At 38.2% G+C, this 20965-nt stretch overlaps 1 protein-coding gene across 3 annotated transcripts in view; it reads left to right on the plus strand.

Moving 5' to 3' along the window:
• Positions 1-1016: 1016 nt before the first annotated feature.
• DTNA (dystrobrevin alpha) overlaps positions 1017-20965 on the plus strand; it is a 392643-nt gene continuing 372694 nt past the window's right edge. For all 3 annotated transcript variants that reach the window (XM_025365041.1, XM_025365048.1, XM_025365046.1), the window contains exon 1: positions 1017-1291. The gene's annotated coding sequence lies outside the window, so the exon portion shown is untranslated. The remainder of the gene's footprint in view (positions 1292-20965) is intronic.

Here is a 20965-nt window from a genome sequence, read left to right on the forward strand (position 1 = left end):
TCAACAACTAGATGTAAACTAAAACGTACTTGTATTAAACTTCTTTATGTCCTTCAAAATGTAGCATAGCTCTTCATATACACCAGGTGAAAAGGGTTTCAATGACATATACAAATTATGAAATTGGTGACTACTTCAGAAACATTGGCTCAAATTGCTAGAAATTACTATCTAAGCATTTAAACAATGCAACTGGATATAAATGTACGCATACACATGCATACACACAACACATTCCCCCAAAAAGAAAGAAAATTATATGAAAACCTGAAATTGGAAATACAATACTAGAGAAAATTATATGAAAACATACATATAGTAAGAAAAAATAATTTTCAATCTCGGTAACTTAAAAATAATCAACAATGTTTTCATTATTTTCAGTAACCTAAGTATCTGAGAATTGATTACAGTGAAAAAGCAACCTGTGAGTAGCTGTGCAATTAATATTTATAGTGAGATATTGACTTATTATGTGTACTTGGGTAGGTCATGTTATCTTACTTATGCTTCTGTGTCTCTGAAGTGACAATACTATTTGCCTTTTCATCCACCTCCTCTGCAAAGATGCTCTGCAAATAAATGAGGTAATGTTTGGGGAATGTTTGCAGCTTGGGAAAGAAACCCACTGCATACATCTAAGAATATTCCATATTCAAGCCTGGTATATTTTGCCTCTGTTTTAAATTGAAATTGTACTGTTTAAGTTCTTGGGTTCTGACCAAAATCTGGGTCAACATAAGAGAATAATTATTTTTTATTTTAATTCTGAGTCTCTATTCCCATCTCCTGCACGTGTGAGGGAAAACTGTAGGAAATAAACAAAGCACATAAATCAAGCTTTGGAAGAGAAAAATCTCTATCTGGAAGGATTTCTTTTTTTTCTTTTTCTTTTTCTTTTTTTTTTTTTCAATGATGAGCGTGCCCACTATTTCCCTAGAGGAATATTTCGGTCCAGGAAGGAGGATAGTGCATTCAGTGTGAGAGTGTGTGTGTGTGTGTGTGTGTGTGTGTGTGTGCTGTGCGTGCGCGCCCGCGGAGAGAGGGGCGGGGGAGGCGGATGAGGAGGATGAGATCATAGTTTCAGGATCCTCAGGAAACCCTGGTACTGGCAGCAGCCAGCCTCTGCTGTGCCCACATGACCCACAACTCTGGCAGCGGACCCGGCACTTCCAACATTATTAAATAATAAGAAAGCGGCTCCTACTCCAGGCTCAAACCTCCCTGCAGACCAATGGACGCCTTCTAAGAGTTTGGCGAGTCGGTGACTGAAGCGCCCGTCCATTCCAAGGTGTGTGCAAGGCGTTTTCTTCCTTGACAGCTCCAGAGTGGGGGAGGGCGCGGGGGTGGAGGAGGTCCGTGTGCCGGGCGAGGAGTGGGCGCGAGGCCGGGCTGCCGCGCTGCCCACGGCCGCCCGGTGCAGCGGGGCCCGCCGCGGGGCGGGAGGTGCACATGACGCGCAGCCCCGAATGCGCAGGGACCGCAGCCGCCCACGGCGCCGGGGCGCGGGCAAAGGCGGCTCGGCGCTGGAGCAAGGGCAGGCGCCGCACACCGACCAAAGTCAAGAGTGGAAGCGGGCGGAGAGCGCCGGCGGGGGCAGGGATTCGCCTCAACGCCCACTCGCGGGGTTCCCACCTGTGCGCCGGCGCCGGCCGCGGCTAGCGCGAAGCATGTGCCGGGCGCCGCAGCCAGGACTGCGGCGCGGCGCCTCCCCGGGCGGCGGGCGGCGCCTCGGGCCCGCGGGGCGGCGGTAGCGGCTGCTGCAGGATGTCCGGCCTGGGGGCGCGGGGCCGCGCAGGTAAGTCTCCGCCGCCCTCGAAGGCCCCCGCAGCGCCGCAGCCCCCGCTGCTGCCGCGGCGCCGCTCGGGGGGTGGCGATGGCAGCTGGCTCCCTCGCGTCGCGGGTTGAGTTGTTTTTGTTGTGGTCGCTGCCCTCTTGGTCATCCTCGCGTGCTGAGCTGGTGGGAGGTGGCGTGTCTACCTCCATTAGGGATGATACTCACGTCGGGGAACAGTCTGAGGGGTATTGACCGGGACATCCGCGATGGGTTCCTTTGCAGCCAGCGGCGTCCTCTCGTGTTGCAATGCACTGCGGTGCCCGGGCCGATGCCAGAGTGGGAGTGGGCTCTGGGCCCTGGGGACGGGGGGTGGCGGGGACGGGTGGGGACGGGGGTGAGTGTCTTCGGCGTTTATAGCCTGTTGCCCACTTCGAAGTTTTCTGCTGGACAGAGGGCAGGCGGGAGGTTCCTTCTGTTATCCGGAGTGGGAGGTGGAGAGAGGTGTCTGTCAAAAGACCAAAGCCAAAGAGAGAAGTGGGTGGCGACCCCGGGGCTGGGACTCAGTGGTACCACTCCTGGGACTTGATGGTAAAACTTTGCTCTTTGGCAGGCTTAGGGTATGACTTTGGGAAGATAACTGTAGAACTTGGCAGGGAGGGGGCAGAGGGAGGCGCAGATATTGGATGTACCTTGCAGTGAAGCTTACCATGCTTTAGGTTCTTACTCTAAAAATTGTCTTTTAAGTTGATGCTTATGTTTTCCTGTTATATGTCATCACTTGGCATTTAATGTGCTTGTGTTTCCTTTCTAATCTAAGAGATACTTGTACTGTTGAAGTGTACAGTTACTGATTTCTTTAACAAAATAATGGTTTTTTTTCTTTTGCTTATTCCAAAGGTGGAAACTTTAGGAAAAAAGTGTTCCACATGTTCCACGGTTCTATATGGTTTAGATTGATTCACCGTCTTAATTCTTAGACCACCAGGGGGGTAGATAATATTAATAAATAACTTTTGCAGGTGAGAAAATCCAGGCACAGAGAGGCAACATAACTTACCCAAGGTCATACATTTATTAAGTGTTAGAGTCTAGTTGGACTTTTCCTGCGCCCCTAATCAACTCATTATACCTAAAGTCTTCTATATTGACCACATCTTTCTATGAAGATGAGCCTTAATAGGTATGTGCTGCATGTTCAGAATAATTAACTCTTTTTCTACTTTTTCTTCTTATTCTAACTTTCAATACTAAAATTATGGCAAATAATGTTTGAGTAGTTTCCTTTCACCACAATTAACCAAGTGTCCTACAATAATTAAAGTTGCATGTCCTACGGTGACTAAAGTTGCATTTCACAACAAAGTTGAGATTTTCAGCAGGTAAGATGTATCAACAAGGTAAATTATTATAAAGCAGATGGCTAAAGCTATGTGTTTGCAATTAATTTTAAATTTCCTAGGTTATTAGTCTGTTCTTTGTTCAGATCATGGCCATCGTTTTCTTCAGAACACCACCATCTTGCAGATTTTTGAGCAAGTTTAGTTGTATTTAATCCACTCACTCTGGCGAGAGTTGGGCAGTTTTAAAAGAATTATGCAATTCTCTTCGGACTATCAGTGATTAGAAGCAAGCTGTATTTTAAGGGCATTCGAGTTTGTCATGTCATTTAGCCAATTGTATGTACTTTATACTGAATTGTGTAGCAGTGAAGACTGAAATCAAATTTTCTCATTAGTTCTAAGTTGAAATACTTTTAAAATCTCCACTTGTTTTAAATGAACCATGATGTGAAGAAAGGTCTCAATGGGGTGAGCTCCAACTTACATGGAGAATTACTCTCACATATTTAGAGAATTACTCTTCATTTGAGCTTATCATAGAGCTTTCACAATATTCATTTTATTGGGCAGATGTCTCTTAAGTCTTCGTCTGTTATTTTTTTTCAAGTAAACTTTAATTGCTTCTTCACATAACGAGTTTCAAAATTATTTTGACATTCATAGATTTCCTTTAATTCTCATCTTTCACTTTAATTAAATTCAATATATATAATTTCAAACTCACACTTACTCAACATTATAAGTAAAAAGAGACTAGAATCCAACTAAACGGCATGGAAACATGATCTGTGGATATGAGAAAAAATATTCAGCTCTTCAGGGGTTAACCATCCCCTCCCCGAAACACACACACACACACACACACACACACCCCTACACACCCACACACCCCAGAATTATGGCTACATCTTTATTTTAGGATGCTACAGTGCAGCCCTGTGGTCAGAGTGCTTGTATGCCATCAGTCACAAGTGTTTTTGATATTGAAATTGAATTGATTTTTCCAAGTCCATTTATATATAGTGTTGATTGTTATCAAGACAAATCCTGTGATACATACATATATCCTTTCTTAACTCAGCGTTCCAGTTTTCTAGCTTCTGTTACTTATTTTAGAGACAGCTTGCTACTTTTATCTCACTTGGTAGTTTTGACATGACCTTTTCCTTTCAAGTCCCACACCTCTAGTTTGAAAGAACTGTACTGTCTCTGCTTCTACAGAGCCTCTTTTCTCCAGGTGTGAGGTGCAAGAGTGGGGTTCAATAGTGAGCAGAAAGATCTGTGAGCCCTGACTGCACAGGGGGACAAGCTTTAATAAAATAATTATACCAATAAATTATTACTTGTAAGTTGAGGTAGGTTTCCTGAATGAAAGAAGGAGTTCTATGAGAATATCTATTAAAGGATTCTGGACTAGACATGGAGGTCAGGACAAGGTGCCTGAGAAGTCACATATTTGTGCGGGAATGACACGTGAGAAGGTGTGTACTAATTCCAGTAATCTTTTACTAAATGCTTGCATGTTAATTTTCTGAATTATGTTCTGAATCAGAGATGTGTGTCACTCTAGTTATCTCTTTACTTCTGTATTCACCAGGAGACATACTGTTTCACCTCATAATCCATCCGTGGACATGGGGGGAAGGTTTACAAAACTATCAGTACTTTTTTCAAAGCACACGGGGCATGTGCTAGCTTTATGTGGTTACTCACCTATTTGCAAAGAGTGATTTAGGTTTAATGTAATATAATCATTTTCTTTCTTTTCCTTGGCAACTACTTTCAAACTAAAAGAAGTAGTTCTGTGTGGTTTGGGAGGTTTGTTGTTGTTGTTTTTGTTAAAGTGCCAGGATGTCTCAAAATAGAACTTTAATTGATTTATCACACAGTCACTGACATTCTCTCAACTACCCAAAAGAAGAGAGGAGGCTCCATAGTGATGGAGATGATATTGAGTGCTGAAGATGCTGGGGAAATTCATATTAATGAGTTCAAGCAAACATAGGAGTGACTAAATTTATTGAACACTTACTATGTACTGAGCGTCATTCTGTGGTCTCTATATAAATTATGTGATATATTCTTTACAAAAGCCATATGAGGCTTGCATATCATTATCTCAATTTTATAGAAGGGAAAACTGAAGCACAAGGAGGAGAGTAACCCTGACCACTGTCACATAGTTTGAGATGGTCTTTAAAACAAAGCATTCTGATTCTGTATTTCATACTATTAAATATTGATATATAATACCTGGCTCAGAATCTTACTGCTGAATTAAATTTCCATTGCTGTTGAAAATCATAACACTACCTAATCTGATATTTTGATTGTTTTTTTAAAAAAAAGCAGTGGAAAAATAGAACTTCCTTTATATGAATATTTTTGCCCCATATTTTATAGGTGAAAAATATACAAAACATGAAGATATATAAATGCTAGACAAAAACAGATGACTAATAGATTATGAGAAATGTTTCATTATATTATGTATTTTTAATTCAAAAATGGTAAATTAAGCACCATTTGAAACTATTAAGGTTGTTAAAATCAAAAGTGTAAGAGTATCTATATTAGCATTTCAAATGATCAGGAAAATATCTTTAACAGCTAAAGATTCTGTGATCATTAATTAATGTAAGAATTTTAAGGCTGGGCTTGGTGGCTCAAGCCTGTAATCCCAGCACTTTGGGAGGCCGGGGCGTGGGGGTGGATCACCTGAGGTCAGGAGTTCGAGACCAGCCTGGCCAACATTGTGAAACCCTGTTTCTACTAAAAATTCAAAAATTGACCAGGCGCGGTGGCTCATGCTTATAATCCCAGCACTTTGGGAGGCCGAGGCAGGCAGATCACGAGGTCAGGAGATCAAGACCATCCTGGCTAACATAGTAAAACCCCGTCTCTACTAAAAATATGAAAACAAATTAGCTGGAGTGGTGGTGGGCGCTTGTAGTCCTAGCTACTCAGGAGGCTGAGGCAGGAGAATGGTGTGAACCTGGGAGGTGGAGCTTGCAGTGAGCTGAGATCGCACCACTACGCTCCAGCCTGGGCAACAGAGCGAGACTCCATCTCAAAAAATTAAAATAATAATAATAATAATGTAACCATCTAAAAATGATTTATTCCTCAATTTAAAAGTAGATTCATCAATAAGTGATGCTCTCATTCTTTTCCAGTAAGAGTTGTATTTAGTCAAGGAATAATAAAAGCAATGGTTTATTTTTGAGTGAATGCATGTGGTAGCCTATTTGACAGCAAGTGAAAGCCAAGAACAGTGCCAATACCTGCCCACAGCTACCAAATTGGGTTTTCTGAACAGATTTGATAGTATCAACATGGTACAGAAATCAGAACAGCTATGTGTGTATCTTTTCTTGTCACCTACCCCAAAATAGACAAAAGTATAATTTCTGCTATCACACATTGTTATAAAAAGTATGCAAACATATAAATCATACTATACATTTATTTTGCATTGCCAAATGTAATCTGCATAATTGGAATATATTCAATCAGTACTTTTAATTAAACACTTTATTTGGAGGTAATTCGAGGTCCATATGCAGTTGTAAGGAGTAATACAGAGATCCCGTGGTCCCTTTACCCAGGTTTCCCCAATGGTAAATTCTTGCAAAATGATAGTACAATATCACAACCAGGATGTTGACATTGACACAGTGGTGAACAAATTCCAGCACCAGAATGATAATTCCTATTGCTCTTCTATGGCCACACCAACTTGGCTCTAACCACCACCCACCTCCAACCCCTTAATCCCTTGCAATCATTAATATGTTCTCTATTTCTATAATTTTGTCATTGCAAGAATATTATATAAGTGGAATTATACATTATGTGAACTTTTGGGATTGGTTTTTCCACTCAGCATAGTTTTCTGGAAATTCATCTAGGTTGTTGCGTGTCTCAATAGCTTATTCCTTTCTGTTGCTCAATAGTATTTTGTGGCATACATGAGCTATAGCTTGTTTAACCATTCACCTATTGAAAGACATCTGTTTTTTTTTTTTTTCCAATTTTTTTAACTACTACAACTAAAATGTTTTGTAGTACTATAGACGTTCATGTAAATATTTTGTATTAATGTATTGTAAGTATTCATTTCTTTGGGATAAATTCCCAGAAGTTGCATGTTTACTTTTATAAGAGACTACCAGACTTTTCCAGAGTGAATGTGCCGTTTTACATCCCCATTAACAGTATATGAGAAATTAGTTTCTCTGTATCTTCACTAGCATTTGGTATTGTTGCTGTGTTGTATTTTAGCCATTCTGATAGGTGTGTAGCAATATTTCGTTGTGATTTCAATTTGCATTTCCTTAAGACTGATGATGGTGAACATCTTTTAATGTGCCTATTTGTCATTTAAATATCTTCCTTGGTGAGATGTCTTTTCATTTTCTATTTGGATTGTTTGGGAATTTTTATGCTATGTTTTGAGAATTCTTTATATATTGTCAATAATGGTTCTTTGTAAGATACGTGGTTTGCATTAGGAATATTTGTTTGGATTTATTTGGGGGTTTCTTATTCTTTGGAAACCTATTACATAGATTTACATATAAGTAACTATTGAACTCATAATAGATTGATTCCTCCCACTTTGTTGTTTTTTTTTTTCAAAATTGTTTCAGCTATTCTGATTCCTTTGACTTTTCATATAAATTTTAGAATTATCTTGTCTATATTAACAAAAAATCTTAATGGGATTTTTTTAGGAATTATGTTAAAACTGCTTAGCAGTTTAAGGATAATTGATGTTTAATCCATACATGTGGCATGTTTCTCCATTTATGTGAACATCTTTGATACCTTTTATCAGTGATCTCTAGGTTTTGGGATTAAGTCTGGTACATATATTACTGGACTTACATATGAGTAACTTTTAAGCAATTTAAAATAATAATGTATTTTTAATTTCAGTGTTGAGGTATTCAGTGCAAATATATTGAAATTTAATTGATTTTTATGTTTATCTAGTATCCTGGGAATTTCCTGAACTCGCTTATTAGTTCTATGTGTTTGTATGTGTGTGTGTGTGTGTGTATATATATATAGTTGTTGTTGCTTGTTTTGATACTGAGTCTTGTTCTGTTGCCCAGGCTGGAGTGCAGTAGCATGATCTATGCCCACTGCAACCTCCGCCTCCCTGATTGAAGCAGTTCTCCTGCCTCAGCCTCCTGAGTAGCTGGGATTACAGGAACCCACCCCACGCCCCCCTAATTTTTGTATTTTTCGTAGAGAGAGGGTTTCACCATGTGGGCCAGGCTGGTCACGAACTCCTGACCTCAGGTGATCCACCTGTGTCAGCCTCCCAAAGTTCTGGGATTACAGGCGTGAGCCACCGTGCCCGAGCAGTTCTGTATTTTTTTGGCACATCATAGTTGTATATGTTAATGAGGTACAATGTGATGTTTTTATATGTGTGTTCAATGTGATATGTTGAATCATGCTAATTAACAGATTAATTAGCAGATGGTAGACCACCATCATGTCATCTGAAAACAGAGACAATTTTATTTATTTCTAATCTATATGCCTTTTGTTTCATTTTCTTGTCCTATTGCACTGGCTAGAACTTCTGGTACTATATAGAATAAAAATAGAGAGTGCAAGCATCTTTGCCTTTTGCTAATCTTCAGTGGAAAGCATTCAGTCTTTCTGCATTAAGTATAATGTTATCTGTAAGTTTTATGTAAATGTTATTTATCAAATTGAAGAATTCCACTTTGATTTCCATTTTTTCCTGAGTTTTAAAAAAAAATCACAAATAGGTATTGATTTTTGTCAAATGCTTTTCTTCACCACATAATGTGATCATATGATTTTTCTTCTTTAGCTTCTTAATATATTGGAGTACATTGATCAATTTTTGACTATTGGACCAGCCTTGCATCCTTGCAATAAACTCCATTTATTCATTATGTATGATTAATTCTTTGTATGAATTACCGAATTGATTTGCCAATGTTTTGTTAAAGATTTTTACGTCTATATTCAAATGAGGAATATTGACTTGTAGTTTTCTTTTTTTTGGTACTGTTTTTGGTATTAGTATCAGGATAATACTAGCTTTATAAAATGAATAGGGATGTGTTCGCTCTTCTATTTTCTGAAAGAGATTACATAGGATTCGTGTTATTTTTTTAAAAAACCTTTGACAGAATTCTCCAGTGAAATCACCTGGGCTGGGAGATTTCTTCTTTAGGGTGTTTTTGGTTTTAGTTATGGGACTTGATTTCCTTAATATCTATATGAGTGTGCTAGGGCTGACATAAAATACCACAGACTCCGTGGCTTAAACAACAGAAATTTATTTCCCCACAGTTCTGGAGGTTAGAAGTCTAAGGTCATGGTGTTGGCATATTTGGTTTCTTCTGAGGCCTCTCTCTTTGGCTTGCAGATAACTAAGTTCTCACTGTGTTTTCACATCATCTTTTCCTCCGTGCTCAAGCATCCCTGGTGTCTCTCCGTGTGTTCAAATTTCCTCTTTGTGTAAGGACACCAGTCAGATTGGATTAGGCCCTAAACACACCCTAACAGCTACATTTTAATTTAAACTCTTTTTGATCTTAATCAGTTTCTTTAAAAGTCCTATCTCTAGTAGAGTCACGTTTTGAGATCCTGGGGGTTAGGACTTCAACATATGAATTTGTGGGGTGACACAATAATGGTCTGTTTCATATTGTGTGAGTTACTGTGGTTTAAGTTGATTGAGGAATTGTTCATTTCATCTTAGTTGTCAAATTTATTTGTGTAGAATTACTCCTAATATTTCAAATTATTCTTTGGATGTCTGCATGGTCTTTAGTGCTATTCCATGTTTCGTTCCTGATGTTACTAATTTGTGTCTTTTCTCTTCTTTTCTATCAGTTTTTCTAGAGGATTTCAATGTTATTCATCTGTTAAAAGAACACATTGTTTCATTAATTTTTCTCTATTATTTTTCTGTTCTCCATTTCATTGATTTCTGCTCTTATAATTGTTATTTTCTCCTATTTTTCTTGAAGAAAGATAATAATATCTTTTTCTATATTCTTGGCAGGGAGCTAAGATTATTGGTTTGAGATCTTTCCTCTTTTCTAATGTATGCATTTAGTGCTGTAGATTTCCCTCTCAGTTCTGCCATCATGGTATCCCATACATTTTTGTATATTGTATTTTCATTTTAATTTAGTTGAATGTATTTTTAAATTTCCTTGAGATTTCCTCTTTGACTAATTGGATATTTAGAATTATAGTGTTCAATTTCTAAATGTTTGAAGATTTTTCCTGCTTTCTTTCCATTATTGACTTTTAGTTCGATTCTGTTGTATTCAGAGAACACATGCTGTATGATTTCAATTCTTTTAATTTGTTGAGGTTTATTTTAATGTGTTATACCTTGGTATATGTTCCATGGGCACTAGAAAAGAATGTAAATTTGGCTGTTTGGGGGCAGAGTGTTCTATAAATGCTGATTAAATCACGTTGGTTGATGTTGCTGTCAAGTTCTTATGTCTTTGCTGATTTTCTGTCTAGTTTTCCTATTAATGAAAATGTATATGCCGTATCCAGTTATAATTGTGAGTTTGTCTATTTCTCCCTTCACGTCTACCACTTTGGCTTTACATATTTTATAGCTCTGTTATTTGGTGCATACATATTTAGAATTGTTATGTCTTCTTGGTGTATTGACTTTATTATTAAATAATGCCCTTCTCTCTTTCTGGTAGTTTTATTTGCTCTGAAGTCTACTTTGTCTGATATTAATATAGACATTTTTAATGTCATTTTTCCTTTAATGGATGTTTGCATATCCCTTTTTCCATCCTTGTACTTTCCACTGGCCCATATTTTATATTTTATTTGAGTTCCTTGTAGACAAACTATAGTTGGCTCTTATTTTTAATGCACTCTGCTAATATCTGTCTTTTAATTGGTATATTTAAACCATTTACATTTACTGTAGATATTAATATCATACTTTAGTGCTTACATCTGCCATTTTTTGTTTATTATCTCTATTTTGGATTTCACTGGGTTTTTTTTCCTACCATCCTGTTATTGAGCATTTATAGAATTCCACTTTTATGTGTATAGTGTTTTTAAGTGTGTCAGTGTATAAAGTTTGTTTGTTTTTTGAGATAAAGTCTCACTGTGTCGCCCAGGCTGGAGTGCAGTGGTGCAATCTCAGCTCACTGCAAACTCTACCTCCCACATTCACACCATTCTCCTGCCTCAGCCTTCTGAGTAGCTAGGACTACAGGCGCCTGCCACCATGCCTGGCTAATTTTCTTTTTTTCTTTTTTTTTCTTTTTTCTTTTGTATTTTTAGTAGAGACGAGGTTTCACTGTGTTAGCCAAGATGGTCTCGATCTCTTGACCTTGTGATATGCCTGCCTCGGCCCCCCAAAGTGCTGGGATTACAGGCGTGAGCCACCACACCCAGCCAGGTTTTTTGTTTTCTTTTTTTTTTTTTATCATCACTCTAAGTGTTACATCATATACACATAATTTGTCACTGGCTACTGCTGTTGTCATTTTATCAATTTGAATGATGTATAGAAACCTTACCTCCCTTTACAACCTCCATTTATGATATGATTGTCTTAAATATTTCCTCTACATACGTTTGGAACCACATCAGACAGTGTTATAATTTTTGCTTCAGTAAGCAAAGACGGAAGGTCTGTTGCACTTGTTCATATGTTTTGCTTACCATTTTTCTTTTCTTGAAGTTCTAACCTTTCTTGTTTTATTGTTTCCTTTTTGTTTTAAGAACTTTCTCTAGCCATCCTTTGTGAGCAGGTCAGATCTGCTGGTGACAAAATATTTTTGTTTTCCTTTAGCTGAGAATGTCTTGATTTTTCCTTTCTTCCTGAAAGATTTTCACTGGATATAATATTCTAGGTTGACAGGCCTTTTCTTAAAGCAATTGAAAAATGTTGTGTTACTTCCTTTGTACTCCATGTATTCTGATGAAAATCCATTGTTGTTCTAATGGATTTTCTCCTTTGGTAAAGTAACATTTATCTCTTGCTGTTTTGTCTTTAATTTTCGTAAATGTGACTATAATGTGTCTTGGCATGGATATCTTTGGAGAGTTTTTTTTGGCATTCAGATTTACTCAGGTGTTTAGGTCTGTAGGTCTATGACTTCTGTCAAAATTGGGAAGTTTTCAGCCATTTTTAGCAATTTTTCAGCCTCGTCCAATTTTTCCTTTTCTTCAGGTCTCCAAGACATGAATGTTAGACCTTTTTATTTTATTGTCACACAGTATATTGATTTTTTTTATGGCTACTGTAACAAATTACCATACAGTTCGTGCCTTACGGAAGTGCACATTTACTTTCTTGTGGTTCTGAAGGCCGGAAGTCAAAAATCAGTTTCATAGGGCTAACATCAAGGTGTTAGCAATGCTGCTTCCTTCTGGAGGTTCTAAGGAATAATCTGTTTCTTTGGTTTCTCTAGCTTCTAGAGGCACCTGTATTCTTTGACTTACAATCCCTTCCTTGATCACTCCAATTTCTTTCCGATGTCATCGTATCTCCTACTTGCTTTTCTGTGGCCAGATTTATCTCTGCTCTCTGCCTCCCTCTTTTAAGGACACTGTGATTACATTTAGGACCCACCTAGATAGTGCAAGTCACTCTCCCTATCTGAAGAGCTGTAGTATAATCACATCTACCAAATCTCTTTTTCCATTCACAGCTGCCAGGGATTGGAGCCATTCTGCTGAATATCTTTGGGAGCCATTATTCAGCTTACCACACACAGGTGTCTGAGGCTCTCTTTCTCTCTCTTTTTATTCTCTAATATGTTTTCTCTGTTACTCAAATTGAGTGATTTCTATTTTTCTATCTTGTAGCTCCCATGTTCTCTTCTGTCACTCACATTCTGCTATGGAACCCACCCACTGATTTTTATATTTTGGTTATTTTTTTCAATTCTAAAATTTCTACTTAGTTTTCCCTTATGTGTTCTATTTCTTGGCCAAAGGTTTCTGTTTTTTCATTTGTTTGAAGCGTGTTTATAATCATTCAATTGAAATGTTTTTCTTATGACTGCTTTAACAATTTTGTCAAATAATTCTAATATCTCTGGGATCTTGTTTTTGGCATCTGTTGATTGTCATCTTTCATTCAGTTTGAGATCTTCCTGGTTCTTGGTATGATGAATGATTTTCAACAGAAACTTGGCCATTTTCTTATATGTTAAGAGACTCTGAATCTTATTTAAACTTTCTGATTTAGCCAAGTTCCACTAACATCACCTCAGTGAGCATCAGTGACAGGTGGGGAGTAGAAATCAGGTTCCTCACTCAGTCTCCCTTGACACCTGAAGGTACTTCACATTACTGTAGGGCAAAGTGGGAATCCGGGCTTCTCACCAGGTCTTCACTGATTCTTCAAGCTGTGAAGGGTAGAAGTGCCTCCTTTCTGTTCCCCATGTGGTCTCTCCACTGACACACTAGGGGGACAGAAGAGGTGGCCTAATGACTGCTGGGTCTTAATGACAGTCCTGACTCTCCATTAAGCCACCCGTGACACCATTCCAGCAGAGAAAGAGAAGGGAGACTCAGTACTGCAAGGTAGGTGTAGAACTCCAGGATCCTCCCATAGTTACTACTGACAACATAGTGGTGGGGAAGAATAGGGGAGTCTTTATTACCATTCGTGAAAATGAAAGTCCCAGCTTTTTACTTGGCCTTCTATGGCATCATCACAGTGGGGATGCGAGAAGTTGGGGTGTCTCATGACAGCTTGGCAAGGGTGGAAGTGTAGGTTTCCTACACAGCTTGTGTTGGCATCGGTGTGGTAGAGGCACAATTATTTCTGTCATCTGTGGCTATAATAGAGCATTTATTGCCTAAATTGGTTTTTTATCTAGCTATGCTGCTCCTTTCCTTTTCCTTAGGTCAGGGAGGGTATAGTTTTGTTGGCACCCTTTTAAAAGTTGTACCTGATGGCATTTCTGGGTTTCCAGTTTCTTTAGCCCCAAGTATTGGATATGTGAGGTAACATATCCAATGAATTTCAGGGAACTCACCATCTTGTCATTCCTTGAGCTCCGAGGTACCCTAGCTGATTTGTCGTCTTTTCTCCAGCTTTCAGTGTCTTTGTATGTTTATTTTATGTATAAAATACAGGGGTTTTGGCCGGGCGCGGTGGCTCAAGCCTGTAATCCCAGCACTTTGGGAGGCCGAGACGGGCGGATCACGAGGTCAGGAGATCGAGACCATCCTGGCTAACACAGTGAATCTACTAAAAATACAAAAACTTAGCCGGACGAGGTGGCAGGCGCCTGTAGTCCCAGCTACTCGGGAGGCTGAGGCAGGAGAATGGCGTGAACCCGGGAGGCGGAGCTTGCAGTGAGCTGAGATCCGGCCACTGCACTCCAGCCTGGGTGACAGAGCGAGACTCCGTCTCAAAAAAAAAAAAAAAAAAAAAATACAGGGGTTTTAGTTGTACTTAGTAAGAGGAGTAGGGAAGTGTTTTTTCTCCTTCTTCACAGAAGCAAAAGCCCAATCTGTATGTTTTATGCAAGCGTAATATGAGAAAAATCACTCCCATTGATTCTCAGAGGATAAATCTCAGAGGGTTACTGCTTATCTGTTTCTGAATAATCAACACTTGACAGGTAACTGGGATGAGTGAGTCCTCAAGTGCTGATGCAGATAGATGTGTTCACAGTGCAGTCCATCAGTGTAGGATTCATGGACCTTAGGCAGGTACTCTTACTCCCCCGAATCAATTCTCTCCCCCTCCTGGAAAGCCATTACTGTAGGCTGTGGCATAGTTGGAGATTTCTCCCACTCTCAGAGATGTCTTCTCTGGTGGGATTCTGGAACCACATCATCCCAGCTCTTGCACTACTCTCACTAAATGCTCTTTATTTGCAAGAATACCATCCACCTGAAATGTAGTTTTGAACCAGTAAGTGCGTGAGAAAATGTTTATAAACTAAGAAATAGTGAACACAAAATCCATATTTAAACTCTGAGGAGCACCTCCTAGAAAGCATTCTTATTAATTTCTTTTGATGTAAAAATTGTGCATTAAAAATAAATGTACTGATTTGTCAAGTTGTTTGATCACTATTTGGTAGGTTAAGTACAAAAGATGGAGCTAAGAATTCCCTGCTTGAAACCAATATGCTGAGGAATTACAGCTGACACAGAGGAGATCATAAAGAACAACAGTCTAGAGAAATTCATAAAAAAGACAAATCAAGTTATTAACATTGTAGCCAACCTTGAAATTCTCACTCTACTAGAGCAGTGGTTCTCAAAGTGTTGGCCTCAGCGGCATCGGCACAACTTTGGAACTCTTTGTTAATGCAAATTCTAAGTGTCTATCCTGGACCCACTGAATCACAAACTATGGGGATAGATCCCACAATCTGTCTTGTAGCCAGCTCTCCAGGGGATTGTGCTACACACTAAAGTTGAGAACCACTGCACTAGAGTAACCCCTCCAACCATTGTAAAATATGCTAAATTTATGCTTTCAGTGATCCTTGACTTATCAGTTTAGGTTTTTGGAAAATGTATTTATTGTGTTTAACATTTTGTGTGCTTCTATTATAAATGTTTTTTCAAGTAAATATAGTAAGGAAATTAAAAATGCATTACCTGAAACTGTTCCTTGGTTGATACATATTAATGATTATGCAGTTATTTTCTGTCCTTAACGCAGATCTACTCCATGTCTGATTTTGTGGTTGACATCAAAAAAATGAGCCAGGCCTATACTTCCCTCGTGTTGTTTCTCATAGTTGCCAAGTCATACATTAATGGATTTTGTAGCTGTTTTTATGTTCTTTTCTAGAGGTGACACCCGTCATTAAGGTATTTGGAGGTGAGAGTGGGGGTGTCTCTGCATTATTTGAAGAAGATACTTTTTAGGAGATCTTGTCACACAGTATTGTTAGAGACAGATGCGTATGTGGATGTCCAAATAAATCATTGTCATTACCACATCAGCTCCACCATGGGGGATTCACTGTTTACTGTATGCTGGCATTTTTCTCTGGGGTCATGTGAGATTAAAGGAAATCTTGGCTAAAAGGCTGTCCTGAGGAAAGAAAAGCTGCATTTTTATATAGATATTTTATAAGTGAGATATAGTTCCAAACCCCAGGATAGGGTAAGACAAAATCAACAAGAAGTAAAAGGTTAAAAGGTTTTAAAATGTTTTGTGATGGTACTGAAATATGGACAGATACAGATTTGAGAAGTAGTCTGTGGCTTCCAGCCCTGAATATGGTTGTTTCATTGTATTTTAAGGACAATATTTTATATAATTTTACACTTTCAGCTAGCAATTTGCTAAACTGAGAGGGCATAATTGGTATTCACATAGTATCCACCTCTTCTGATGAATAGTATTTTAGCTTTTGGATTAGGCATCACATTTTACTGTGTATAAGCTGAATTTTTTAGTTTCTATAAATCATGTGTTTCAATTACATACACCATTTATACACTTTTTTGAAAATGTCTTGTTCTGTGTAAACTGAGTAAATCTGCTTTTCATTTAAGATGACACATATTCTTGGTTTAGAAAAATATTATTTTCTGTCCTTTCACTGTTCCTCACCACCAGTTGTCTTAGGCTGTTTTTATTCCTTCTGTTTCATTTGTACTTTCAATTTGATACTATTTATCATTTACTCATTTTGCTTGGGCGTTTAAATGGTTGAGCCTCTGCAATGTTTTGGGGATAAGACTTTTCCAAACCTTCATTATACAATGTTTGTTCAATAATACCATTTGGGCAGGTTGGAGGAACCACTCCTTTAAGAACAGATTTTTAAATGGTATAGCAGATGTTTCCTCTTACATAGAGTCATCCTTTCTAAAATAAAGGCCCCCAGCCATGGCAATACTAATCAGATGTCTTCTTTCTTATAATCATTACTTGGTTGACATTTTTTAAATGTGGTAATTAAATCACTACCAAAATGCTTTGATAGGAAGTGCACACTGTGCCTTCTGTGGGTAGTGGTCCAGATTTTCCCCTACTGTGTTCATTGCTATTTATAAACACAAAATGTGTCAGGTGATTTTTTTTCCACATGCAAATAAATTCTGCCTCCTCCTTTTAACCCAAACACTATAAAAATAATGTTTATCATAAAAGTGTGTACAAAATAATAATTTTTGCTCATGATGCTAAATACCCTTTAGGAAGCAATATATGAGTCAGATTGATTTTGAGAATTTTATCAAAATATGAATCATTTTCAAAACAGGAAAACATTTCAAAACATCTAGCTGTTCTCTTTTTTTGTTTGCCTTAGTGTCAACATAGTGCTTAAACCTTTTTTTGTTTCTGCTTTTTGTTTGCTTGTTTTGGGTTTAAGTTTTTGTTTCTGTTTGATGCCTTACTTTCCAAACATATGATGTAATAGCTAAAAACAAAAGTTCTCTAAATACCTTTAATATTTCAGATTGAGCTTAGATATGAGATTGAGAGTTGTCCCATGTTTCTACAATTTGAATCCTTGTATAGACAAGGAGGAAAAACAACTGAAGTGAACCCAAAGGAAATGGTATTCTGTTACCAGTCTGCTATGGACTGGTTTTATAGTGGTTATAAAAGCAAAATAATCTAACTTCACTCAGCCAATAGTAGTTTAAGGGATAAAAATAGTCCTGTGGTTTCATGTGAGTGAGTATGTATAATTTTGTGTGTGTGTGTGTGCGCGTGTGTGTGGTTTTTTGGTGTTTTTTTTTTTTTTTAAGACTGAGCTCGGTCACAGGTGGGAGAAGGTGACAGATATCAGGGTTTCACTTCTTTCTTAGCTTTGACTGCTCCTGCCCATTTATGAAGAGATGCTAATCTATGCCAGTTAGATTTTTTTTCCTACAAATTTATCTGTTCTCTCCATCCATTTTGTTTTTGTGTGTTTTCTGTTTTTCTCTGAGTTTTTATCCCTCAGTACCCCAACTAGCATCTAGCATCTTGGATGGTCATGAAAGGAGACATGCTTCTAGCATAGTGAAATTAAAAACATTTTGGTTCCTTGCTTGCGCTTCTCAAAGCTTTCACCAAGGCCCTGACAAGACTGCATATTTCAGCTTTCCTTCCTCCCTGTTCCATCAGTCAGTCATTCCATATTATTTACTAGGAGTCAGTATTTTATAATCAGTGACAGAACTAGTCTTTGGCATAGTTTATCCTTGCCACGCCTTTTGTTAGCTCCTGTGGCTCAATGTGACTAGGACACTGGCCATTTTTTTTAGGTGCTTCTCAAATATATTTCAAGGACCACCTGCATCAGAATCATCTGGGGGCTTTGCTAAAAGTACAGGTATCTAAAACCCATTCTGGAGCCACACATTGAATCAGAACCTGTCTTTATGAGTTTAGAATTTTAAGGCTAACAGTAATGATAGGGGCTAATCCAGATCTGCGAGTCACAATCCAGGCAACTTTAAAAAAATCGGAATGCATAGATCTCATCCCCAAGTTTCCCAGTTAAATGGCCTTGTGTATTTTAATCATGCAGCTGATGGTAACAACCAGAAATGTGCTGTAGAAGTTGAAATGTAAGAATGGAGATTGGTATTGACAGAGAACCATTACTTTCAATGAATTCGTGAAAGTCCATGGATCTATCTTCATTTATAAATTCAGAACCCAGATCCTTCTCTGAAATACAAAGCCACATTAAGCTTATAGAGACTGAGCTATAAATAAGAATTTGCTTAATCACAATTAGAATTATCATTGTTACTAGGATCAGCATGAGTAAGGCAGTCTTACCTTACTGGCTGATCCCCATGGAAAGAAAAATTATTGTAAGTTTCCTCTTGAACCTGGAGTCAGACTAAAGAAAGTTATTTGAATAAAAATGATGAATATATACTTAAGACTTATCTGTCATGAACAGTTCTAAACATTTCATCTGTATTATCTCAATCCTACTCAGTAACCCTTTGTGCTAGTATTATTAGCTCTAATTTCTAGATGAGAAAAAGATAGGAAAAGGGATCCTATGTAACGTGTTGAATATGACGGAGCCACCGAAAAGGTAGAGCTGAAATTCCTGGGCTGTATGACTTAGTTATTTGTAAAAAAAGAAAGAAGCTACTATATAACTTAAGAGTTCGCTGGGCTTTAGCATCTAAGTAAGCAATCAGGTGGGGCCAGCATAGCTCCTAGTTGGTGAAGAAGAAAGAAATGTGCAAACTGCCATTCACATGGATAGGATGCTTTCAAGTCATGTGTAACTAGAATGAATAGCCCCTGGGTGGATCAAGAGTGATATCGTGGTCAGAACCTTGTGGTTTGTCTAAATTACCTCTCCAGAACTGTGATTAAGCAAAAGATGTACAGAATCAGGGTCTGCTCTCAAAGTTGCTTTTGGAAAAATGAATCACAGTTTATAGAAACAGCTAGTATAAATATTAATATATAATAATAGGGGCATATCTAAATATATTAGGTGAGTATGCATATATCAGTTTCTTGCATGTCCCCAAGTCCTTAGGTCACTTTGACTCAGAAAATTTGAGTGAAATTGGCTTAAACTTCCACTAGCTCCAACTCAAGCATATTTTCTGTTATTTGGGGGATTTTTGTGGAGCTTACATTTCTCCTGTGACTCTGTTCTGAGTCTCTGCATCTACTGAATGCCCAATCATTACTCTGAGTTTTATTTCCTAAGCACAGTGCCAACTTAGGTCACCCTGCTGGTTATGCCCTTGATTCTTTTAATCCCAGAAGTCCCACTGGCTCTAGGCTGTGTTTTTAGGAGACTTTGCTGTAGGTTTAGGCAATGGAGTTGTGTTATGGGACAAAAATGTTAGATATCCCTAGTATTGAAACTCCCTCAATCATTATTTTTTTCTAAAAATATAGTTCTCCTTTTTAACTTAAGCTTCTGTACCTTACTGTATGAGAAATGGGGTTATTTATAAGTGTACAAATTCATCCCCAAACAGCAGGTACACACTAGTAAGTCATATTTCTGGCTTTCTGTTTTCCTCAGTTAGTCGGCTAGGAACTATTAGATTGTTAGCTACTATTGAAATGTAACCCTTACTCTCTCAGAAAGGAAAAGTGAATGGCCCTCTCATCTATGAAATAAATGTCTGCCGCCAGCAGTCCCTGAAAACCCCTCAGCATAAACAACCCTTACCTCTTTTATGGTGGTGAATCCAGCAGATGGATGGCACAGTGGCAGTGTGTGGTATTGCAGTTGATACTATAGGATTCTTTTAAGTAGGAGTGCAACCGTAACTCCACAATGGTGGTGGTGTTACTGTTCTCTGGAAGGTATATGTGAGAATTACCTAAATTGCTGAGCATGGGAAACTTTAGTCATAAAAACTTTAGCTCTAGTCATAAAAACATGGTATATCCTTGAGTTGATGTCTTTCAGAAAACAACCCTTTCCAATGCTTACATAAGCATTGTTTGCATCTTGCAGGTTATAGTTTACCAGATTTTGCCTATTTGGTCAAAAATTAAAAATAAAAATTTTCCCCTGTGATGAAAAGTAACCACTGCTTTATGGAATACAAATTAACAAACCAGTATAGAAGAAAACTGGTTTCACATAAGATGTGACCACTGCTATAATCAAGATGACAACAGTGAATGAAGTTTACTTGCATGAATCTAATAATCCATGGAAAATTTTAATAGTTGCCTAAGATCGATGGTAAACCTAACAGCAGCGCTGTTTTAGATTGTCATGTGTTTTTAAAGACATAGCTATTAGAGCTCTGTTTATTTTCCCAGAGCCTTTTGCCTCATATCCATTAACACTGCCAAGGTGCACATTACTGTGAGCTGGATTTGTTATGCTAATCCAGAAAACACTGGTTGAGATTG

The sequence above is a fragment of the Theropithecus gelada genome, chromosome 18, assembly GCF_003255815.1.
Source record: "Theropithecus gelada isolate Dixy chromosome 18, Tgel_1.0, whole genome shotgun sequence".
Lineage (NCBI taxonomy): Eukaryota > Metazoa > Chordata > Mammalia > Primates > Cercopithecidae > Theropithecus > Theropithecus gelada.